Genomic DNA, 22,306 nt, shown 5'->3' with positions numbered 1-22,306 from the left:
AAGGGAGTGGCAAGAAATATTCAAAGTGATGAATACCAAGAACCTACAACCAAGATTACTTTATCCAGCAAAGCTATCATTCAGAATTGAAGGTCAGATAAAGAGCTTCACAGATAAGGAAAAGCTAAAGGAGTTCATCACCACCAAACCAGGATTATATGAAATGCTGAAAGGTATCCTTTAAGAAGAGGAAGAGGAAGAAAAAGGTAAAGATACAAATTATGAACAACAAATATGCATCTATCAACAAGTGAATCTAAGAATCAAGTGAATAAATAATCTGATGAACAGAATGAACTGTTGATTATAATAGAATCAGGGACATAGAAAGGGAATGGACTGACTATTCTTGGGGGGGGGAAGGGGTGTGGGAGATGTGGGAAGAGACTGGACAAAAATCGTGCACCTATGGATGAGGACAGTGGGTGGGGAGTGAGGGCGGAGGGTGGGGCAGGAACTGGGAGGAGGGGAGTTATGGGGGGGAAAAAAAGGAACAAATGTAATAATCTGAACAATAAAGATTTAATTAAAAAAAAAAAAAAAAAAAAGAAAAGTGCTGAAACTGAGGCTCCTGCTATCAATGAGCCTAAAATCTCATACCACATATGGACTTTCAAATAATTCTTTCCCATAAAAACAAAAAACATAGAGTAACCTAAAAACTGAAATGTAAATAAATTATCACATGTCCAGAAAAAAAAATATTATGCAATCATTTAAAAAGAATGCAGCATCTTTCTAAGTACCCTATAAAGATAAAAGCAAGGTGCATAACATATATATAGCATGCTACTGTGGGAAGAGGGGGGATGAATATGTATCTATATCTTTTTAAATGTATGCATCATCTCTGAAAAGAATTTCCCGATAAACTGGTACCAGTAGATGCTTCGGTATAGGGAAACGGGAGGAGTGGGGCAAGGAATGAGAAGAGAGATCAATATACAGTAAGCAGCCCCCCCTGATCCGAGGTTTAACTTTCCACAATTTTGGTTAGCTTTGGTCACCCACCGTCTGAATGTATTACATGGAAAATTCCAGAAATAAACAATTCATAAGTTTTAAATTATATGCCATTCTGAGTGGCGTGATGAAATCTTGCACCTTCTGCTCTCTCCCACCCAGGACGTGAATCATCCCTTTGTCCAGCATATACACACTGTATTCTCTCCCCCCATTAGTCACTTAGTAGCCGCTTAGTAGCTGATCTGGGTTATCAGAGCAACTGTCACAGAATCACAGTGCTTGTGCCCAAGCAGCCCTTCCTATAGCTTCACGCTGTGTCGCATGCCTAGATCATTCATATCCCTTCATCTCATCACGCAGGCATTGTTTCTTCTCACATCAACAAGGGTGAGTACAGCACAATAAGGTACTCTGAGCGGGAGAGAGAGACCACCTTCACATAACTTTTATTACAGTGAATTGTATAGTTGTTCTATTTTATTAGTAGTTATTGTTGCTCATCTCTTACTGTGCCTAATTTATAAATTAAACTTTATCATAGGTATGTGTGCACAGAAAAAAAAAAACATAGTACATATAGGTTTTGGTGCTATCCCTGGTTTAAGGCATTCACTGGGGGTCCATGGATAAGCGGGGGGAGGGGAGACCACCTGCATACGATTTTAACAGTATGTTAAACTCTGAAGAAGAAAATATTAATTAACTTGAAGGCATAGAAACTATCCAAAATGAGACTAGAAAAACAAGTGAACAGAGCACCAGGGATCTGTGAGGCAACTTTAAGCAGCCTAGCGTGTGTATAATTTAGTCCCAGGAGTAAGGGGAGAAGGAAAAAGTACTTAAAGAAAAGAACAACCAAAACATTCCCAAATTTGATTAAAATAAACTCATAGATCCAAAAGTTCAATGAACCCCAAACAAGAACATCAGGGCACATGATAATCAAATTATCTAAAATCAGCCCTGGCCAGTGTCTCAGTTGGTTAGAGCATCCTCCCAATATACCAAGGTTGTGGGTTCAATCCCCAGTCAGAGCACATACAAGAATCTACCAATGAATGCATAAATAAGTGGAACAACAAGTCAGGGTTTCTCTCTATCTTCTCTCTCTCTCTCAATAAGTTAAAAAAAAATTAATTGTCTAAAACCCATGATAAGGAGAAAACCTTAAAAGAAACCAGAGAAAAAAGATACATTAAATACAAAGAAAGAAAAAATAGGAATGACAGCAGGCAGAAAGCCAGAAGAGAGACCTCTTTCAAGCACCAAAAAACAAAAGTCCACTTAGAATGCAATATCCAGTGAAGATTCTTTTGAAAACAAAGCCAAAATAAAGCCTTTTTTAGATGTAATAAAAGCTAAAGGAATCCATCCTTAGCAGTCACACACTGTAAGAAATGCAAAAGGGAGTCCAACAGGCAGAAGAAAAATAGTACCTTATGCAATATGTAGGTAAATATATAGAATTTTGTTCTTATTGTTAAATCGCTTAAAAATATTTAAAAGATAAAAACAATGTATCAGGATGCATTTTACTATAAAAGTATTATATGAATTCCTATATGATTGCAATACAGAAACACTTGAAAGATCAATCAATTGAAAAGGCATGCTAAAAAGCAACTGGATTCAGTTACAGTTTTCAATGGATGTTTTTAAACTTTAATCATAATATTATCTACATATGTTTAAAAATAGGCATGCAGTATGTATAAATGCACATGTGTAAATACATTTGTGAATATTTGTTCTTGATGAACCTACAGATTTGTGCACTTCTTGCGACAACCTATTGCTCCAGGACAGTGGTTCTCAACCTTCTGGCCCTTTCAATACAGTTCCTCATGCGGTGACCCAACCATAAAGTTATTTTTGTTTCTACTTCATAACTGTAATGTTGCTACTGTTATGAATCGTACTGTAAATATCTGATATGCAGGATGGTCTTAGGCGACCCCCGTGAAAGGGTCGTTCGACCGCCAAAGGGGTCGCGACCCACAGGTTGAGAACCGCTGCTCCAGGGTGTTCTACTAGCCACAGATAGGGAATTAGGGCCAATTTTCTTCTGTAAATCAGACGAGAATTCTATGGCAGTATAAACATTGACACTTCTGTCTCCTTAGCACCTTGATAATGGACCACTTTATATATTCGGGTGGTCTTTATCATCACATCTGCTATACCATAAAGCAGAGCCTTCCACACCACAGGCATCCAATAAGTAGTTGTCCAATGAATGCATGGCCTCTCTGATAGCATCAATACATGGCAGCTACTTTCTGAGGGCTACTAAAAAACATAAGTCCTGAGTCACAAGTGTCAGGACCCATATCTAACTTGACTTTCTCTTCTCAATTATCTCTGTCTTTCCCACTACATATCTTCAAGCTCTTCGTGACATACATAACTCCAACAATTCCAGCCACATTCTCTGAGGCTACATGCCATTGGCAGAGCCCACCACAGTAAATTAATCTTCAGAGATGGGCTCAAGAGGATATATTTAAATCACACAAAAAACAGGTCAGAGCTGCAGTGATCAGTGAAGCAGACCTCAGTGTGTTGTGCATAATTAAAATGACTGTAGGACTGACCTGTATATATCAGCTGGAAAAACATTTCTTTCTGTAAAAGCGTAAGAGTGAAACATGAGCAGATTGTTGTACCTAGGTGCAAACTTGACCTTGAAATAAGACAAGATGAAATACTGCCATTTGTGACAACCTGGATGGACCTTGAGAATATTATGCTAAGTGAAATAAGTCAGTCAGAAAAAACTAAGAACCATCTGATTTCACTCATATGTGGGATATATGAGTGTGAAATTTATAGACAGAGACAACAGTGGCAGCTATCAGAGGAAACAGGGTGGAGACTGGGACAAGGGTGGTAAAGGCTGCCAAATATTTGGTGACAAAAGATTATTTGACTTTGGGTGACACATACATAATGCAATATGCAGATCATGTTTCATAAAAACGTACCCTTAAAACTAAGTGATCCTATTAACCAATGTCACCCCAATAAATTTAATTTTAAAAAAAGAAAGAAAGAAAGAACTTGACATTTCCATACCCAGGTGCCTCACCTGTTGCCTTTGGCTTTGACAATTTCAAGATGTGAGAAATACTACCATCATAAACCACTAAAAAGGGTCAAAGATTTGTGGCCTGGTCTGATCTCACAGTGTCAGACTTCCTTAAAACCTGAAGGGGATTGAGCCCTAGCCAGTTTGGCTCAGTGGATAGAGCATTGGCCTGCGGAATGAAGGGGCCCGGGTTCTATTCCAGTCAAGGGCGCATGCCCCAGTTTCGGGCTTGATCCCCAGTAGGGGGCATGCAGGAAGCAGCCGATCAATGATTCTCTCTCAATATTTCAATTTCTCTCTCCCTCTCCCTTCCTCTCTGAAATCAATACAAATATATTTTTAAAAACCTGAAGGGGGTTGCAAAAGAAGACCTTTCCTCTGAGAAGTTCCCAGTGCTTACAACAATTTAGAACACACCTGCAATAAACAATGGATTCCCACCCAAGCTTTATCTCGTTTGCTCCTATTTTACTTACTGCCTCTCGGTTTTCCTCAGCAGTGCCCCTCTCGTCCTTACCACCTGGCTGGAACTGAAGAAAATCTCACACCATTTGCTCCGTCAGCTTCATGGGAAGGAGGAACGGTTATCCACACCCTGCCTACCACCTGGGCTCAGGCAGAGTGGGAGAGTCAGCGAGCCTCGCTTTCTTAATTTCATATTTGATTGAACAATATTAAAAGAACTGTTAAAGTTATGGAACTCCATGCTCGCATTAGGTTTAGGATGGGGTGGCTAAGGCTATATATAAAAAGAGTTATTTTATTCTTCTTCTCCAGTAATAACATTTAGCACTCAGATATTGCTTTTCATCTCCATCTCTCTTTATAAACATTAACTGTACAATTTCACTACATAAACTGCAAAGAGAGAGTCGGAAGTGGCCCTATAAATTTGTAGTCAGCTTGGTAGCATTTATTGTCTCTCAAAATGATATACTACACCCAAGAGCCTATGTTTTACCCTGGTTTACGGTCGGAAGGTTAGAAAAAAGGGAAGGGGAAAAAATGTCATGTTTTAAAATAACAGGGATCTCAGAAGCCTACCCAAGACTCCAGGGGTATAGCCTCTGGATTTAGAATGTGGAATTAAAATAGTTAGCAAGCTGAATGATATAACTAAATTTTGAATAATAGTGTTATGCTTAGCATATGACAATTTTTTTCCCTTTTCATTGAGTTTATTGGAGTGACACTGGTTAACAAAATTCTATAGATTTCAGTGCCCAATTTTACAACACATCATCTGTACACTGTATTGTGTCTTCACCACCCCCAGTCCAGTCTCCATCCAACAGCATTTATCCCCCCATACCTTCCTCCACCTCCCCCCACCGACAATTTCAATTTAAAAAAAAATGTTTCCAAATCCCTTCTGGCAGAGAAAAGTGCCTCCAAATTTAAATTAAAAAATTATTTTACTATAGCAAGAATATGGATTTAACATAAACAAAAGGCATACTATTGTTGTCATTATTGGTAAATCTTTTATACCTCACCTCTCCCTTGAATCATGTTTTAGGGAAAGTCCCTCCAAATAATAGCAGTAGCTACCACTTGTTGAATATTTACATGTGTGTGTGGCACCATGCTAGGTACTTCAAATGCACTGATTTGATTCAGTTGCCCCACCTGCAAAATGAAGGAATTTGTCTAGATCAGAGAACTACGGCCCCTGGGCTACATCCAGATGCTATTTCTGTAAATGAGGCTCTCTTGGAACATAGCCATGTCCATTCATTTACAAATTGCCTGTGACTGCTTTCCCACCACCAGGGCAGAGTTGAATACTTACCACAAAAGCCCTGGGGCCTGCTTAACATATTTACTATCTGTTGTTTTTTTTTACAGAAAAAATATGCCATCCTCTGAACTAGAACATAGCATCAAAGAATCTTCAAATCCTAACATTCTAATTCCTCTGACTCTGTGATGAGAACTCTTTCTCCACTATATCATTACTAGCATCAAACAGCATATTGGCCTGAACTTGCCTAGGCATTGTTATGTAGGCTTCTCTGCCAGTGTCAGTTCTGCAGGAAAATATTCTTTGTGTTTCTAATACTGTGACTCACTTATTAGTCCCTTGTTGAGAGCTAACAACTTCAATTAATCCCATGTTGATAACTGTCGATAACATATACTTCAACTATTTTTTCTTTCTTTATTAAGGTATTACATATGTGTCCTTATCTCCACATTGCCCCCCACACACACACACACACACACACACACCGCTCATGCCCTCACCCCCCATGGTGTCTGTGTCCATTGGTTAGGCTTATAAGCATGCATACAAGTCCTTTAGTTGATCTCTCCCCCTAACCCCCACCCTCCCCTACCTTCTCTCTGAGGTTTGAGCATCTGATCGATGCTTCTCTGTCTATGGATCTGTTTTCGTTCATCAGTGTATGTTGTTCATTATATTCCACAAATGAATGAGATCATGTGATATTTATCTTTCTCTGACTGACTTATTTTGCTTAGCGTAATGCTCTCCAGGACTATCCATGCTGTTTGCAAATGGTAGGAGTTCCTTCCTTTTTATAGCAACGTAGTATTCCATTGTGTAGATGTACCACCATTTTTTAATCCACTCATCTGCTGATGGGCACTTAGGCTGTTTCCAAATCTTAGCTATTGTAAATTGTGCCGCTATGAACATAGGGGTGCATATATCCTTTCTGATTGGTGTTTCTGTTTTCTTGGGATATATTCCTAGAATAGGATTACTGGGTCAAATGGGGGTTCCATTTTTAATTTTTTGAGGAAATGCCATACTGTTTTTCACAGTGGCTGCACCAATCTGCATTTCCACCAGCAGTGCATGAGGGTTCCTTTTTCTCCACATCCTCACCAGCACTTTGTTGATTTGTTGATGATAGCCATTCTGACAGGTGTGAGATGGTATCTCATTGTTGTTTTCATTTGCATCTCTTGGATGATTAGTGACTTTGAGCATGTTTTCATATGTCTCTTGGCCTTCCTTATGTCCTCTTTAGAAAAGTATCTATTTAGGTCCGTTGCCCTTTTTTTTTTTAATATATTTTATTAATTTTTTACAGAGAGGAAGGGAGAGAGACAGAGAGTTAGAAACATCGATGAGAGAGAAACATCGATCAGCTGCCTCCTGCACATCCCCCAATGGGGATGTGCCTGCAACCCAGGTACATGCCCTTGACTGGAATCGAACCCGGGACCTTTCAGTCCGCAGGCCGACGCTCTATCCACTGAGCCAAACCAGTTTCGGCCGTTTCCCATTTTTTGATTGGGTTGTTTATCTTTCTTTTGTTAAGTTGTATGAGTTCCCTGTAAATGTTGGAAATTAAACCGTTATTGGAGACAACATTGGCAAATATGCTCTCCCACGCAGTGGGCTTTCTTATTGTTTTGTTGATGGTTTCTTTTACTGTGCAGAAGCTTTTTATTTTGATATAATCCCATTGGTTTATTTTCTCTTTGGTTTTCATTGCCCTAGGAGCTGTATCGATGAAGATATTGCCACTTCAAGTATTAATAAAAATATTACACTGAGCGAAATAAACCAGTTAGAGAAAAATAAGTTTCACATGATCTCACTCATGTGGAATCTAATGAACAAAATAAACTGATGAACAAAATAGAGCCAGAGACCTAGAAGCATGGAACAGACCGACAAATTTCAGAGGGAAGTTGAAGGTGTCGGGGAGAGATTAACCAGGGAATTTATATGCATATATGCGTAGCCCATGGACACAGACAATAGTGTGATGAAGGCCTGGGAGGGGCAGGTGCAGGATGGAGAGGGTCAATGGGGGGAAAAAACATGAAAGGGACACCTGTAATATTTTCAACAATCAAGATAAATTTTTTAAAATTAAGTATAATTATGGGACTCTAATAAATTACACCAATAAAGAAAAGAAGATCAAATTCCATCACTTCTTTCCTCACTCTCTCAAGTCATTGCTTCTTCTCCATCCATTTCCCTGCCATCATCCTTGTCTGTGGCCACGTCACATTATTGCCTGAGCGTCATTCTGCCCAATCCTAGGCACGAAGTAAGAGTCTACAAACTTGAAATCCAAGACTCACCTTTTGAAAGGATAAGAACAAGGGATACGACTTTTTCTTAAAGTGTTTTCATTTATTTCCAAGCTCACGGAGATTGCACCAGCCCATGGTCCTCACATGGGCCTTGAGGGATGTGGCAGTGGGAGAAAGAGCACAGTTTCTGGGCCTTGGGTTATGCAGGGAAAACTCAGAGCCACAATACAGTGGGGCCTTACGAGTTTTATTCGTTCTGTGACGGAGCTCGTAACTCAAATTACTCGTATGTCAAATCAAAAAGTGAACGAGTGAGACACGTGATGCTGGGCTGATGTGGCGTTCACTGTGACGTTCGCTGCGCCAACTAGCGGTGGGGTGTCTGAAGCTGGCTCGTAACCCGAATTTTAGCTCGCAACTCAAAGCAAAAAATCGGCCGAGAGACGGCTCGTGTCTCAAAAAACTCGTTAGTCGGGACACTCGTAAGTCAAGGCCCCACTGTAAAGTGAAAGGAATTCTTTTCAGTGTTGGAGGAGTGGAGAGGACAGGGAGAGGGAGAGGGGGATGGAACCGCTGTGGGCGCACGTTGCCCAGGAATATTCTTAAGGAACAGGGATGTTCAATATTCACATATAAATCATACGTAGTACTGCAGTATTCAATTGTCCCACCTCCCCAGTGTTTCAGGAACATTAGCTTGACCTCACTAAACCACTAAGTCACTTTTCTTTCCTTAAAGAAAAATAAGGGAAAAGACTGGAAGAGCAAGAAACAGCTTTCTTAATTCTTTCAAAATAGTATGACTCCCCGTTTTATTGGTGGGAAGAAATGCAGGAGGATACCGGTAGGGTCGCTGTTAGAGCACCCTGGCCGCCAGGTAGCAATCTTATAAAGTCTATGCCATTGTTTTCTCATTCCTATATAGGAAGTTGCTGTCTATTTTAAAAAGTGCAGAAGTGTGTTCCTGGAACTTTCCAGAACCTGAGCAGCCAGTGCCCAGCGCTCTCTTCTGTCACCTATCTCCCTGAGTGGCCCGGAGAACAAGGAGCTGGGCCAGGAGACATCAGAGTTAAACTCCAGTGGCTGACCATCTCGGCCCCCTTTTCCACATGCCCTCCCTCCTGAGCTGATGCAAACTCGGGATGCATGCAGAGCTCGAGTCTTTTGAACTTATTTACAAGTTTTATCATTATACTTGCCCACATTATGCAAGCAGTTTGCAATCTCCCCTAATTCTCTGACTTTAATTATATAATTGAACAAGCCCAAAACTCATTTTTCCCAGGAAACATTAAACATTACCATCTTAATGAAATTTGTAATGAAATGGTCCACTCTGCATGCAAATGACCGGTAGTGGCTGGGCCACTAGCTTATCGCTGGGCAAGGCAACAAGACAGATGCTCCTTCTTTTGTCAGTCGGGGGGGAATGGCAGGCTCGCCCACACTTTCGGCCGGAATGATAATTCCACAAGACGAGAAGACGGGCCTCTGTGAGACATATGGATATAATTAAGATTGGGTGACAAGACTTTAAATGAAGTAGGAACTGATCTTAACCTATACAAATCAAAACTTATTTTCAAAGCTGAAAGAACTCAAACTTTTCTTGCCAATTAAAAAAAAAGTTAGCAACTGTCTTCCCTTCTCCAGAGACTAGAGGTCTGAGAGATTGACAGTTCTCTTCTCAACTTGCTTCCCAGGACTGAACGAAGGAAATGGGAAACATGTAAGAAACGTGGGGGTCTTCTGAAATTCTCTGCATAATGAGTGAATGACTCTTCAAGTATCCGTGCCTTTCCACCTGCATTTTTCAAATACCCTTGTTGCAGGGGGATGGGAGCATGAGTGTGGGGGGGGCCGGGGGCGAGGTTGGGGGTTAATGGGGGGGATGAGGACACATTTGTAATACCTTAACTAATTTTAAAAAAAAAAAACAAATAACCTTGTTGGATAAAACTCAGATCATTTATGCACTACAGACTGTCCTCACGCCAAAGTCCCTGCCTGCCAAGACAAGGAAGGCAACCTGTTCACACTTTTGTCCAAACAGCATGGACAACCATGTCCTGTGCCAAGTAGACACCAAATTAAAGTACTTAATGATGGCCACTGTTTATACAACAAATTCCCAGTTCCTAGGCCTTGTCAAATCTTTTCACTGCCAGAAACATGTCAAGATGCCCAAAGACTCCCCACAGAGCCTTACCCTGAACATGTATAGTCGTTAGAGAAGAGAATGCAATGGCTACACCTACCACAATACCCAGCTGAATAAATGTTATTTCCCTGCCTCCTAAGCACCTCCATTTTCCCACAGAAAGACTTAATAGCAAGGGAAATTTTTGTCTGTAAAATTTTTAACAATTTTTAAATTATTGGAGTATTGTTCACATATCATATAATTTACCGATTCAAAGTGCACAATTCAATGATTTACAACATATTACATTGAACTTATTTACAAGTTTTATCATTATACTTGCCCCTATATGTTATGCAAGTTTGCAATCTCCCCTAATTCTCTGACTTTAATTATATAATTGAACAAGCCCAAAACTCACTTTTTTTTAATTTTTTGTGGCAAAATATATGTCATAAAATTTGCCATTTTTAAGTGTACAGTTCAGTGGCATTGATTACATTCAAAATATTGTCCAACCATCACCACTGTCTATTTTCAAAACTATTTCATCTCTCCAGACAGAAACTCTATAATCATTAAGTGAAAACTCTTCATTTCTCCTCACAAAGCCCCTAGAAGCCTCTGTTCTGCTTTCTATCTCTATGAACGTGCTTATTTCCAATATCTCAGATAAGTGGAATGCTATAACATTTGTCCTTCTGTGTCTGGCTCAGTTCACTTGGCATCTCATCTTTAAGGGCCATCCATGTTGCAGCATGTATCAGAATCTTGGCTCTTTTTATGGCTGAAGAATATTCATTAAATGCATACACCACATTTTGTCTACCCAGTCATCTGTTGAGTATAGGCTTATTTTTTCAATACTTTGAGTGCAGAGATTTGAGAAATTTCATACTCAATTCATAGCACACTCTTGTCATCAGTCAACATGTGCCCCTCTCTCAGGTTTTGCTCATTTCTTCATCCCTAGGAGCCTCTCCCACCCCGTGCACGCTAATGTGTTTGCTGTCGGTCCCTAATTATGTACGTAGATTTGTAAAATATATAATTGTGTTCTTTGAATTTATACAAATGAATCTAATTTATAGAAATTCATTCTGTTTCTTACTTTTTCACTCACAGTATGCTTTTAAGATCTACACTTATGTGCTCACTTCGGCAGCACGTATATAAAATCGGAACGATACAGAGAAGATTAGCATGGCCCCTGTGCAAATTCATGGAGTATCCCACATTAAAAAAAAAAAAAAATCTACACTGATGACTGTATCTTATTGTTTGATGTTTAGTCTCTGAAACGTGGCATAAAGGGATTAAATGGTCTCGTGCTATTATCTATTCTCCACGGAGGAAGCTGACTCCCAGGGCAACTTCTGTGCTTCTCTGTGAGCTCTGAACAAATCTCTTAATCTCTCCAAGATTCATTTCTTTATCTGTCTAATGAGGGGGTTACCCCAGAGCAGAGTCTTGATGGGCAGTATGCCTCAAATGACCTGGGAAACTTGGCCAAAACAATGCACCCAACAGCAAGATCCAAGGCAGTAAAGCCCCGGCATAAACAAGTGTGTGTGTGGGGGGGGGGGGGGGGGGAATAAAACACTTTCCAGATGATTCTGGTGCGCATCCCTAGTTAAAACCCCTGCCTGAGCTGAATCTCCGAAGTCCCTTCCCTTCAATATACTAAGATTCTACAATGATAGGCAAAGGTCCTACAGAAAACCAAAGGCTAGAAGCTGGCAGTAAAAATGATGCCTGTGTCCCAGCTCTTTGTTTTCTAAGTAAAAAATCTATTTTAAAAGCATTTAGGCTACTTTATTGCTACCTTCTATAAGTATTATATTCCACTGATTAACTGCTCCCCGGTTAGCACGCTCATCCATAACTCCTCGGGCTCAGTCCCTCCTTAGCTCGGATCATGCCCTCTGGTCCTTGTATTTGATAAAAGCTGCAAGAGCCTGGGAACATTTTTCATCTCTATTCCCATCAGAAATTTGTGTAGCTCAATAGGGTCACCTCTGAGTCTCTGCTTTTGCAAGGAATACAGATCCGGTTTCTATAGTCTGGTTTGAAAAGAAGATGCCTGGACAATTCTACGTGTGAACAGCGCTGCTCTGCCTCATCCTATGGGTCTTGTTCTGAATTCCGTAATCAGAACTCGCCTTCACAGTCTTCCTGGCCCCCCAAATAACATTGTTTAAAACTTTGGAAATACAAACTATAGGAAGAAGAAAAATATTACTATAATCCCACTCGGTGAAATAACGTCTTCCTCACATATATGACTCCAGCCCAATCATCGTAGTTCAGGCTGACATGGCGAAGTGCCTGCGCTGGGTGGTTTATAAACAGACATTCCTGTCCTCACAGCCAGAGGCTGGAAGTCCTAGATCAGGTGCCAGCAAGGCCGGTTTCTGGGGTGAGCCCTCTTCTGGGTTGCAGACTGCTGACCGGAATCCTCACCTGGCGAGAGCAGAGAGAGGAAGCAAGCTCTCTCGGGACTCTCATAAGCATTCATCTCATCAGGAGGCTCCACCTTCATCGCCTCCCAAAGGCCTCACCTCTGAACCACCACATTGGGGGATGGGGTTTTAACACATGAATTTTGGGGGGACACAAGCATTCAGTCCATAACACTCTTATCTATTTTGTTAGATCTGATCAAATAATTGAATGATACCCCTCCCCCAGGAACTGGCTTTTCAGATCATTTCACTATGGACAGTCCCTTTGCTGAGACCACATTTCACTTGCTGTGACCACATTCTATTATCTCCCCTCCGGGTAAGCATAAAGAAGTCTCCGTCCAGAAAAAAGCCCGCCGAAAGTCCTTCAAAAGCCGCTGACTGCCATCACTGGGTACTGGAGCCATCCAGGCTCCGCCACCTGGTGTGCAGATGATCAAATAAATTCGTAACCCCTCACCACTCTGGCCTCGTGCGTTCCTCCTTCCGCGACCTAAAGGCCGCACCTCTAAACCACCACATTGGGGGATGTGGTTTTAACACATGAATTTTGGGGGGAACACAAACATTCAGTCCATAACACTCTTATCTATTTCACTTAGTGGGCACTATATTGGTCCCATTTCGGGCCCCACACTCAGGAATTATGTTTGTCCTCTCTTTTCCTTCCTACCTTGCCGGGAGCCGGTCCATCCTTGCTGTTTCAAGGGACCTGGCATATATGGCATACGGTTCTTAATATGTTTGCTCACCTTCTTGGCACTGTGTTTTAACCAAGGTCACCTCTCCGAGAAAGGTTGAATCCCCAGGTAGGGATTTTCCCCTGAAGTTAGGGAGGGAATAAAACCCCTCAACTAAGTGCCAGGCGGGTAATTAATCCCTTTAACTACGAACAATCATGCTTAAACTACATAATCTTTTCTCCCTGGAATGGAGATAAGAAACGCCCTAACCTTTGTAATAGAGATTGATGGGATTGAGTCAACTGGTATAAATACAGATGTAACAAGACAGAAAGAGACAGAACTCAGAACACAGAACTCATGAGACAGAATTCAGAAGACAGAACCTACAGGGAGCCTGGAGACAGAAGAACTTCGCTGGAGAGAACATGGCAATAGATCCTGGACTGAACCTGACTACAGAAATTGGCAAGAGAACCTGACTAGAACATGGCGACCAAACCTGGCTGGAGAAGTCCCTGTGTCATTCCTTCTTCGCCGACTCCGTCCACACCTTTGGGGACCCCTGGACCCGCTGGGGTTGGACCCCGGCATATGGCGCCCGAACAGGGACCCCTAGGTAAGCGCCCCACACTCGGGACGGATCGGACTCCACCGTAGGAAGAGGGTGGATAGTCTTCGCCGACTCCGTCCACACCTTTGGGAATGCCTGGAACAGGATTCCCCTAGGTAAGCCCCCCTCCCCCATTGAGAACTCCCACACTCGGGACGGATCAGACTCCACCGTAGGAAGAGGGTGGATAGTCTTCGCCGAATCCGTCCACACCTTTGGGAACCCCTGGAAAAGGATTCCCCTAGGTAAGCCCCCCCCCATTGAGAACCCCCACATTCGGGACGGATAGGACTCCACCAGGGTGCTACAGACCCCCCTATAGAGGATAAGTAGGGTAAGAAGGTGGATAGTACAGAACTTAGATTGAGAAGATGTGCCATACTGAGTCCAAAGAAAGAAGACTCTGTATTGATCCTTAGATTGAGATGTGCCATACTGAGTCCAAAGAAAGAAGACTCTGTATTGATCTTTAGATTAAGAAGATGTGCCATACTGAGTCTAAAGAAAAAAGACTCTGTATTGATCTTTTAACATATGTGCTTGCTAGCAGAGGAATTAAGGTTACTCCCAGTCAGACAGAACGTTTTATACAAGAAGTATGTCCATGCTTTTCTGAGGAAGGAAAGGTAAATGTAATGGCATGGGAGAAGGTAGGCCCAAGGAGCCTTATCCTTAACCCCACTGCAGCCTTTCCACCCCGGGAAAGTGCAGGATTGGCAAGCTCTCCCTGGGGTGATAGATCAGGACTCAGGTAATAGTGGAAAGTGCCAATCCTACTCTTAAAATGGATACAAGAGAGCATTTGAGGTTTTTCTTTTTAATGCCTGCTTTTAAAAAAATAAAAAAGGGGGAATTTGCCGGGAGCCGGTCCATGCTTGCTGTTTCAAGGGACCTGGCATATATGGCATACGGTTCTTAATATGTTTGCTCACCTTCTTGGTGCTGTGTTTTAACCAAAGTCACCTCTCCAAGAAAGGTTGAATCCCCAGGTAGGGATTTTCCCCTGAAGTTAGGGAGGGAATAAAACCCCTCAACTAAGTGCCAGGCAGGTAATTAATCCCTTTAACTACGAACAATCATGCTTAAACTACATAATCTTTTCTCCCTGGAATGGAGATAAGAAACGCCCTAACCTTTGTAATAGAGATTGATAGGATTGAATCAACTGGTATAAATACAGTTGTAACAAGACAGAAACACTCAGAACTTAGAACAGAATCAAGAAGACAGAATCTACTCGGAGCCTAGAGACAGAGCCTAGCAGGAGAACATGGCAACGGATCCTGGACTGAACCTGACTACAGAGATTGGCAGGAGAACCTGACTGGAACCTGGACACTGAACCTGACTGGAGTACCTGGACAGAACCTCTCTGGAGAGCCTAAGCAGAACCTCTCTGGAGATCCAGACCAGAACTTGGCTGGAGATCCGGGCTAGAGATCCTGGCTAGGCTGCTGATCAACTGAACGCTGTCTCCGTGACATTCCTTCTTCGCCGACTCCGTCCACACCTTTGGGGACCCCTGGACCCGCTGGGGCTGGACCCCGGCATCTGGCGCCCGAACAGGGACCCCTAGGTAAGCGCCCCACACTCAGGACGGATCGGACTCCACCGTAGGAAGAGGGTGGATAGTCTTCGCCGACTCCGTCCACACCTTTGGGAATGCCTGGAACAGGATTCCCCTAGGTAAGCCCCCCTCCCCCATTGAGAACTCCCACACTCGGGACGGATCAGACTCCACCGTAGGAAGAGGGTGGATAGTCTTCGCCGAATCCGTCCACACCTTTGGGAACCCCTGGAAAAGGATTCCCCTAGGTAAGCCCCCCCCCCATTGAGAACCCCCACATTCGGGACGGATAGGACTCCACCAGGGTGCTACAGACCCCCCTATAGAGGATAAGTAGGGTAAGAAGGTGGATAGTACAGAACTTAGATTGAGAAGATGTGCCATACTGAGTCCAAAGAAAGAAGACTCTGTATTGATCCTTAGATTGAGATGTGCCATACTGAGTCCAAAGAAAGAAGACTCTGTATTGATCTTTAGATTAAGAAGATGTGCCATACTGAGTCTAAAGAAAAAAGACTCTGTATTGATCTTTTAACATATGTGCTTGCTAGCAGAGGAATTAAGGTTACTCCCAGTCAGACAGAACGTTTTATACAAGAAGTATGTCCATGCTTTTCTGAGGAAGGAAAGGTAAATGTAATGGCATGGGAGAAGGTAGGCCCAAGGAGCCTTATCCTTAACCCCACTGCAGCCTTTCCACCCCGGGAAAGTGCAGGATTGGCAAGCTCTCCCTGGGGTGATAGATCAGGACTCAGGTAATAGTGGAAAGTGCCAATCCTACTCTTAAAATGGATACAAGAGAGCATTTCAGGTTTTTCTTTTTAATGCCTGCTTTTAAAAAATAAAAAAGGGGGAATTTGCCGGGAGCCGGTCCATCCTTGCTGTTTCAAGGGACCTGGCATATATGGCATACGGTTCTTAATATGTTTGCTCACCTTCTTGGCACTGTGTTTTAACCAAGGTCACCTCTCCGAGAAAGGTTGAATCCCCAGGTAGGGATTTTCCCCTGAAGTTAGGGAGGGAATAAAACCCCTCAACTAAGTGCCAGGCGGGTAATTAATCCCTTTAACTACGAACAATCATGCTTAAACTACATAATCTTTTCTCCCTGGAATGGAGATAAGAAACGCCCTAACCTTTGTAATAGAGATTGATGGGATTGAGTCAACTGGTATAAATACAGATGTAACAAGACAGAAAGAGACAGAACTCAGAACACAGAACTCATGAGACAGAATTCAGAAGACAGAACCTACAGGGAGCCTGGAGACAGAAGAACTTCGCTGGAGAGAACATGGCAATAGATCCTGGACTGAACCTGACTACAGAAATTGGCAAGAGAACCTGACTAGAACATGGCGACCAAACCTGGCTGGAGAAGTCCCTGTGTCATTCCTTCTTCGCCGACTCCGTCCACACCTTTGGGGACCCCTGGACCCGCTGGGGTTGGACCCCGGCACTACCTCAATCCATCAGCCCAACCTCCAAATACACCCTGAATCCACCCCTGTCTTTCTGTTCCCATTCCTACCACCACACACCAAACGCCATCATCTCTCACCCGGCTGCTCGCTTAGCCTCCCTGGTAAGTTGCAGAAGGAATGAAAAGATATCGACAGAACCAGAAACAAAAATATCCAGACTGGCTTGAAGATTTAGGTCAGAACTAAGGAAATTGAATTTCATACAAATAAATGTAAGCCTCTGCATTTACTTGCCAAAGTTCCATGGCATAAGTTACAAGATGAATAAAAGACTTGGGTGATTTATTTGACTGCAAGCTCAATTAAGAAAACAATGTGATGTGCCTGATAGAAAAAAGAAAAATGAAAAAAAGGTCATGCTACTTTGGCCGAATGAATAAGAATGCAGCATCCAGTACAAAGGACCTAATATAGTCCTTTCGTGCTGGTAGCACACAGTGTTTCGTTCTATGATACACATTATATATGACTATCCAGAATTGATTGAGTGGAATTCTGAGCAGAGCTAAATTGGGTCACATGAGCAACAGCCAAAAAAAAATGGGGACACTTGTCTGGGAAAGACTAAGGTTCTAAAGGGCACACCCACACTTTGGAACATGTGAGTATGCCCCTGGCAGAAGGAGAAGTCTCCAAACAGGTAGTTCCAGGAGGGGCAGACTGTGATTCAAAAGGAATCCTCACATAGCTCAGCTGCAATGCCGCCTCCTCAGAGAAGCCTACCCTGATTACCCTGCCTAAGTAGCCCCATCACCCTGTTTCATTTCCTTCCTTTCATATACTGCCAGCTAGAGTTATCCTAGTTTTTGATTAAGCATAGGCTGCCTCCTCGACTTTAATACACCATCAGTGAGAGCTGGGATCTTGTGTAGCCTGTTTATCATAACATTCAGGATCTAGGAAAGTGTAAGGCGCATAGTGGGAGCTCAGTAAATACTCAGGAAGGAATGACTGCCCTCCTCTCCACAGTCGCTTCCAGCATTAAAGGGTCATGAACAGTCATTCTCAAGGAGACTAGCAATAGCATTTGGGGTTCCTGCTGGGAAAAGAGCTGAGTTCATTATCTCCCGCCTCCTGGGGCTTCCCCCTCTCTCAGTAGTTTCCATTCTGTGACTCAATCTGCAGGTCCACAAACACGGATTCCCTGGCTGTCCTCTGTCCTCCGAGTGTCCTTGGATCGGAACCTTACTTTGGGTTCTCCCCAGAGTGAGCTCCTGTTTGCTCTCTGGATTCAGATGCGGCTTCCTGAAGTCCAGGACATTGTGACCTTTGACCTTCTTCGTGCTAGGTCACGTGGAGGTGTTGGGAGACCCAGGCATTGTGGAAACCAAGTGGAAGTCTCCAGAAGACTGCTCCCCACAGCCTGGCGCATCCCTTCCTAAAAGGTGAACTGAATCCAGCAGGTGGATTTTGTCTCCAGTCACAGCTTTAGAAGGCTGCTTTAAATGTCCAGCCACTAGAATAATAATGTCACCGCAGCCTACAGACAGGCAAACCTACCCATGGTGTATTTTTAAATTAAAAAGCAATTTAAGAAACAATAGATTGAATATAATCTTCTATTTCTCTTGTAAAATAAAATACACATGAGAGGTCTGGCAGGAAATATACCAAAATGTCACCTGTGTAATCGCCGGGCAGGGGGGAACGTGGGCATCTTTCTTTTCTTTTTATAACTTTGAAAAATCATTAGCAATTATCCAAAAGCAACTTTTTACTTTCATAATTTCAGGAAATGGTAGTCTGGGGTAAAAAGGTGGTTTGCTAAAAAGGTTGTTTGACCTGGCACTTGGGACCAATCAGGAGGCCGGGGAGAGGAGCGCAGCTGGCGACTGCGGAGCACCCACTGCCGCGAGTGCTTCTGCTTCCTCCCTCTAATCCTCACAACCCGCCCCTGACGCAGTAGCCCCATTTCATAGCTTGGAAAACTGAGACTCGGGGAAGGTTAGCAATTTGCCGAAGGCCTCCGATTTGGTAGAGATGAGATTTCAATCCAACCCTGCACAGTGCTTCCCGGGAAAGACACGCTCTCCCTCTGAGCTGGAGCCGAGGCTGGGGCCACAGAAGCACCAGTCCTTGGGTTTGGGTGGATTTGACATTAATGAGTCTCAGCGTTTCAGAGTCCTCTGTCCATGGTCGACTGTTACCCGCGGAACGGTGCGTGGCAGCGCTGAGGACACCGGGGAGCTCGTTAGGCGTGAAGAATCTCAGGCCCCATCTCACACCTACGGAATCAGACTCGGCTTTTTAGCAGGATGCCCAGGTGATTCACCTGCTCCTCGCAGTCGGAGAAACGCTGCTTTTAAATGCCTCCCCAGCCCCACTGCCTGCCCGGATTGCTATGGAAACCACCATCCCTGGCCTCTCCTCCCATGTCCCTCTCTTCCCCTGAAACAAAGAGCTCTGTCAGACATTCACACAAGCCTCGGGGCCCGAGAGGAGAAATGCTACCCACAAAGATACTTTATTAATCAAAATAATGCCTGGCACTTCCTGGGTCATGTGTGTTAGCCTCAAGGCGAGCTGGGCCTGGTCCCTCCACACCAGCCAGAGCAGTGGTGGGCTGATGAATGTTTAACAACCAATTTCCAAGGAGTAAATACTCCCACCAGGACCAATTCCAAGGCCCCGCGATGATGTCACTGGACATGGACTTGAGAAGGGACGGGCACAGTTGGCTCACAGGAGCAGACAGGGGCAGGGGGCATCAGCCCCGGGGCCCCACGCAGCCGGAGCCTCATTTTCTGAGTCGAGATCTTTCGTACGAGAGGGGAAGCGACAGTATTATTTCAGCTAATGAGGACATAATGTTTTATTGTTGGCTTCCACAACCACTTAAATTTATCCATCTCTAATTAGTTTTGGCAAACAGAAAATGACTCGCCAAATATAATCTGCAACAGCCTGTCAGACCGTAAAATTGTCTGTGCTGGCTGTGCGCTCGGAAATCGGAGGGAGTCCTGGGTCTGCCGTGGAGCCAGGCTGGGGAGCCTGGGCTCAGCCTCGTGAATAAAACATTTCCAGCAGCTTGTAGGTGGGAGCAGAAAGGGGATCAGGCAGAGCCTGTGCCATCTATTTCCGCCTGACTCTTCAGTGTCTACTCTTGTTCATTTCTCAACAGGGACAAGGCAGGGCAGCAGCGCCGTTCTGAGCTAGGAAGATAGACAGTCCAGCTGGGCGGGGATCCGAGGAGGAGCTGGATTGACAGAGAGGAGAGGGAAGGACACATGGGTGATGGGAACCTGGGGACACACACAGAGAGGAAGGAAATGAGAACTATTTGCAACACATTGGGTAGGTCTGTTTGGCTGGAGGACCAAGTTGTTCATTGTTGTCATCATTATTAACCGCCACCCACTGAGCATTTACCATATGCCAGGCTCGATGCTAAACAATGTAAGCCAATTATCTCAATGACTGCACAGAAATCCTGTATCATCACCATCATCGTCACCGTCATCATCTCCATTTTACAGGGGAGGAAACTGTGGTTTAAAAGTTTAAGATAGCCCTGACTGGTTTGGCTCAGCAGATAGAGCGTCGGCCTGCAGACTCAAGGGCCCCAGGTTCGATTCCGGTCAAGGGCATGTACCTTGGTTGTGGGCACATACCCAGTGGGGAGTGTTCAGGAGGCAGCCTCTCTCATCAACGTTTCTAACTCTCTATCCCTCTCCCTTCCTCTCTGTAAGAAATCAATAAAATATATTTTTTTAAAAAAAAGTTTAAGGTCTTTGCTCACGGTTGCACAGCTGGTAAGGAAAGGGGGCAGACTCCAGCCCAGTTCTATCAGATTCTGAAGCCCAGGCTGTAAGCACCTCAATACATCACCTTAAATGTGTGGGGTGGTGGGGGGTGGCGGGAAAGGGAGATGTCCCTCCCCGAGAAGCTTCCTCTGAGCAGCCAGAGGGCAGAAGAAATAGAGAAGGGAGGGACCACTGACTCCACCCAGGTCCTGAGGGCTGAGAGCGGAGTGCTGAGTTCCAACAGCCTCACCTACATTCTGCCCAGCTCAGACCGCTCAGTTCCAGAAATGACATTTTCAGAGGAACAGTGACAAAGCAGAGGGGAATGACGAGATGATGGGAAAACTCAAAAGCCACCCTTGTTGGGAAGAAATCAGGCCAGAAAGGATGAGGCTGGACCAACAAACACATTTGTCAGAGACAGCTGGTTCCTCTTCCGCAGGACACAGCGAGACCACGGTTTCCAGTCGTCCTCGCAGGTCAGTGTGGCCATAAACTGAGTTCTAGCCAATGGGACGTGGGTGGAAGTGATGGAACAGACCTCCAGACTCGGGCCCTGGAACTGCCCATGCGCAATCCTCACGCTCTTTCCCCTCCTCGGGGGCCATGGAAACCGTCTGATGATGCAGGCAGAGCCTCAGGATGGAAGGAGCCTGGTCTCTGAATTACTGCTTAGAGACAAGCTTCTCACCAATCAAAAACACTTAATTAAACTTGATATGAGTAAGAAACAAACTTGTATTTATTAAGGTTCTCGTTTTAAAAGGCACCCTTGCCAAAGCAACTGGAACCATTGGCCTGGAGAAAATTCGGAGGTGGAGAGTAATCATGATATTCAACCACAAGTTAAAAGATTGGTTGATGATAGTCCAAGGCAGGTAACTGAGACCAGGAGTAGTAACTCTAAAGAGACTGCTCATAACCCACAGTAAGGAAAAGCATGCCTAACAATCATAAATGCCCAAAGATCTGGCTCCTGTCCACCCTCCAACCACATTTCCCATCATTCTCCATGGGCTCCCCACTCTCCCTTCTGTTCCATGAACTCTTTCTTGCCTTTGGACCATAGGCATGTGGATGCCTCTGCCTCAGACACTCCTCCTGACACCTTACAGGCCTTGCTCATATACTCATTCCACAGCTATGTATGCTCCATGCCACGCCATGCCAGGCTCTGTTCTGGGTTCTTGGGATACAGCAGTGAACAAAACAGACAAAAATCCCTGCCCTCATGGACCTAAATTCTACCCAAAGATAAACACTATGAACAATGAACATAATAAATGAGTCACTAATGTAGTATGTTAGGTGATAAGTGCTGAAGATTATAAAGAAAGGATGGCAAAGGAAGGAGGATTGGGTGTTCTGGGGCCAAGGTGGGGGTGTACCAGGCAAGTAGCCATTTGAGGTTGGGTGCCCATAGTGATTGGCACCCTGGCATTTAACCTCATGGAGAAGCCGATACTTGAGGGAGGAAAGGAACTTAGAGAGTATCTGAGGGAGAGTGTTCCAGGCAGAGGGAACAGCTGAA

The 22,306-nt window shown here is 43.9% G+C and overlaps 1 non-coding gene and 1 pseudogene across 1 annotated transcript; one reads left to right on the top strand and one right to left on the bottom strand.

Annotated features, from left to right (window-relative positions):
- Window positions 1–12,762, bottom strand: part of LOC132236166 (succinate--CoA ligase [ADP/GDP-forming] subunit alpha, mitochondrial-like) — a 60,835-nt pseudogene extending 48,073 nt beyond the window's left edge.
- On the top strand, window positions 11,370–11,477 carry LOC132236261 (U6 spliceosomal RNA). Its single transcript, XR_009453218.1, has one exon. It is a non-coding gene; the product is annotated as a U6 spliceosomal RNA (small nuclear RNA).
- Window positions 12,763–22,306: the final 9,544 nt, after the last annotated feature.

Source organism: Myotis daubentonii, chromosome 5, assembly GCF_963259705.1.
Source record: "Myotis daubentonii chromosome 5, mMyoDau2.1, whole genome shotgun sequence".
In the NCBI taxonomy this organism is placed as follows: Eukaryota; Metazoa; Chordata; class Mammalia; order Chiroptera; family Vespertilionidae; genus Myotis; species Myotis daubentonii.
Note: the sequence above shows the minus strand (reverse complement) of the source record. Positions and strands in the feature narration are given on the sequence as shown.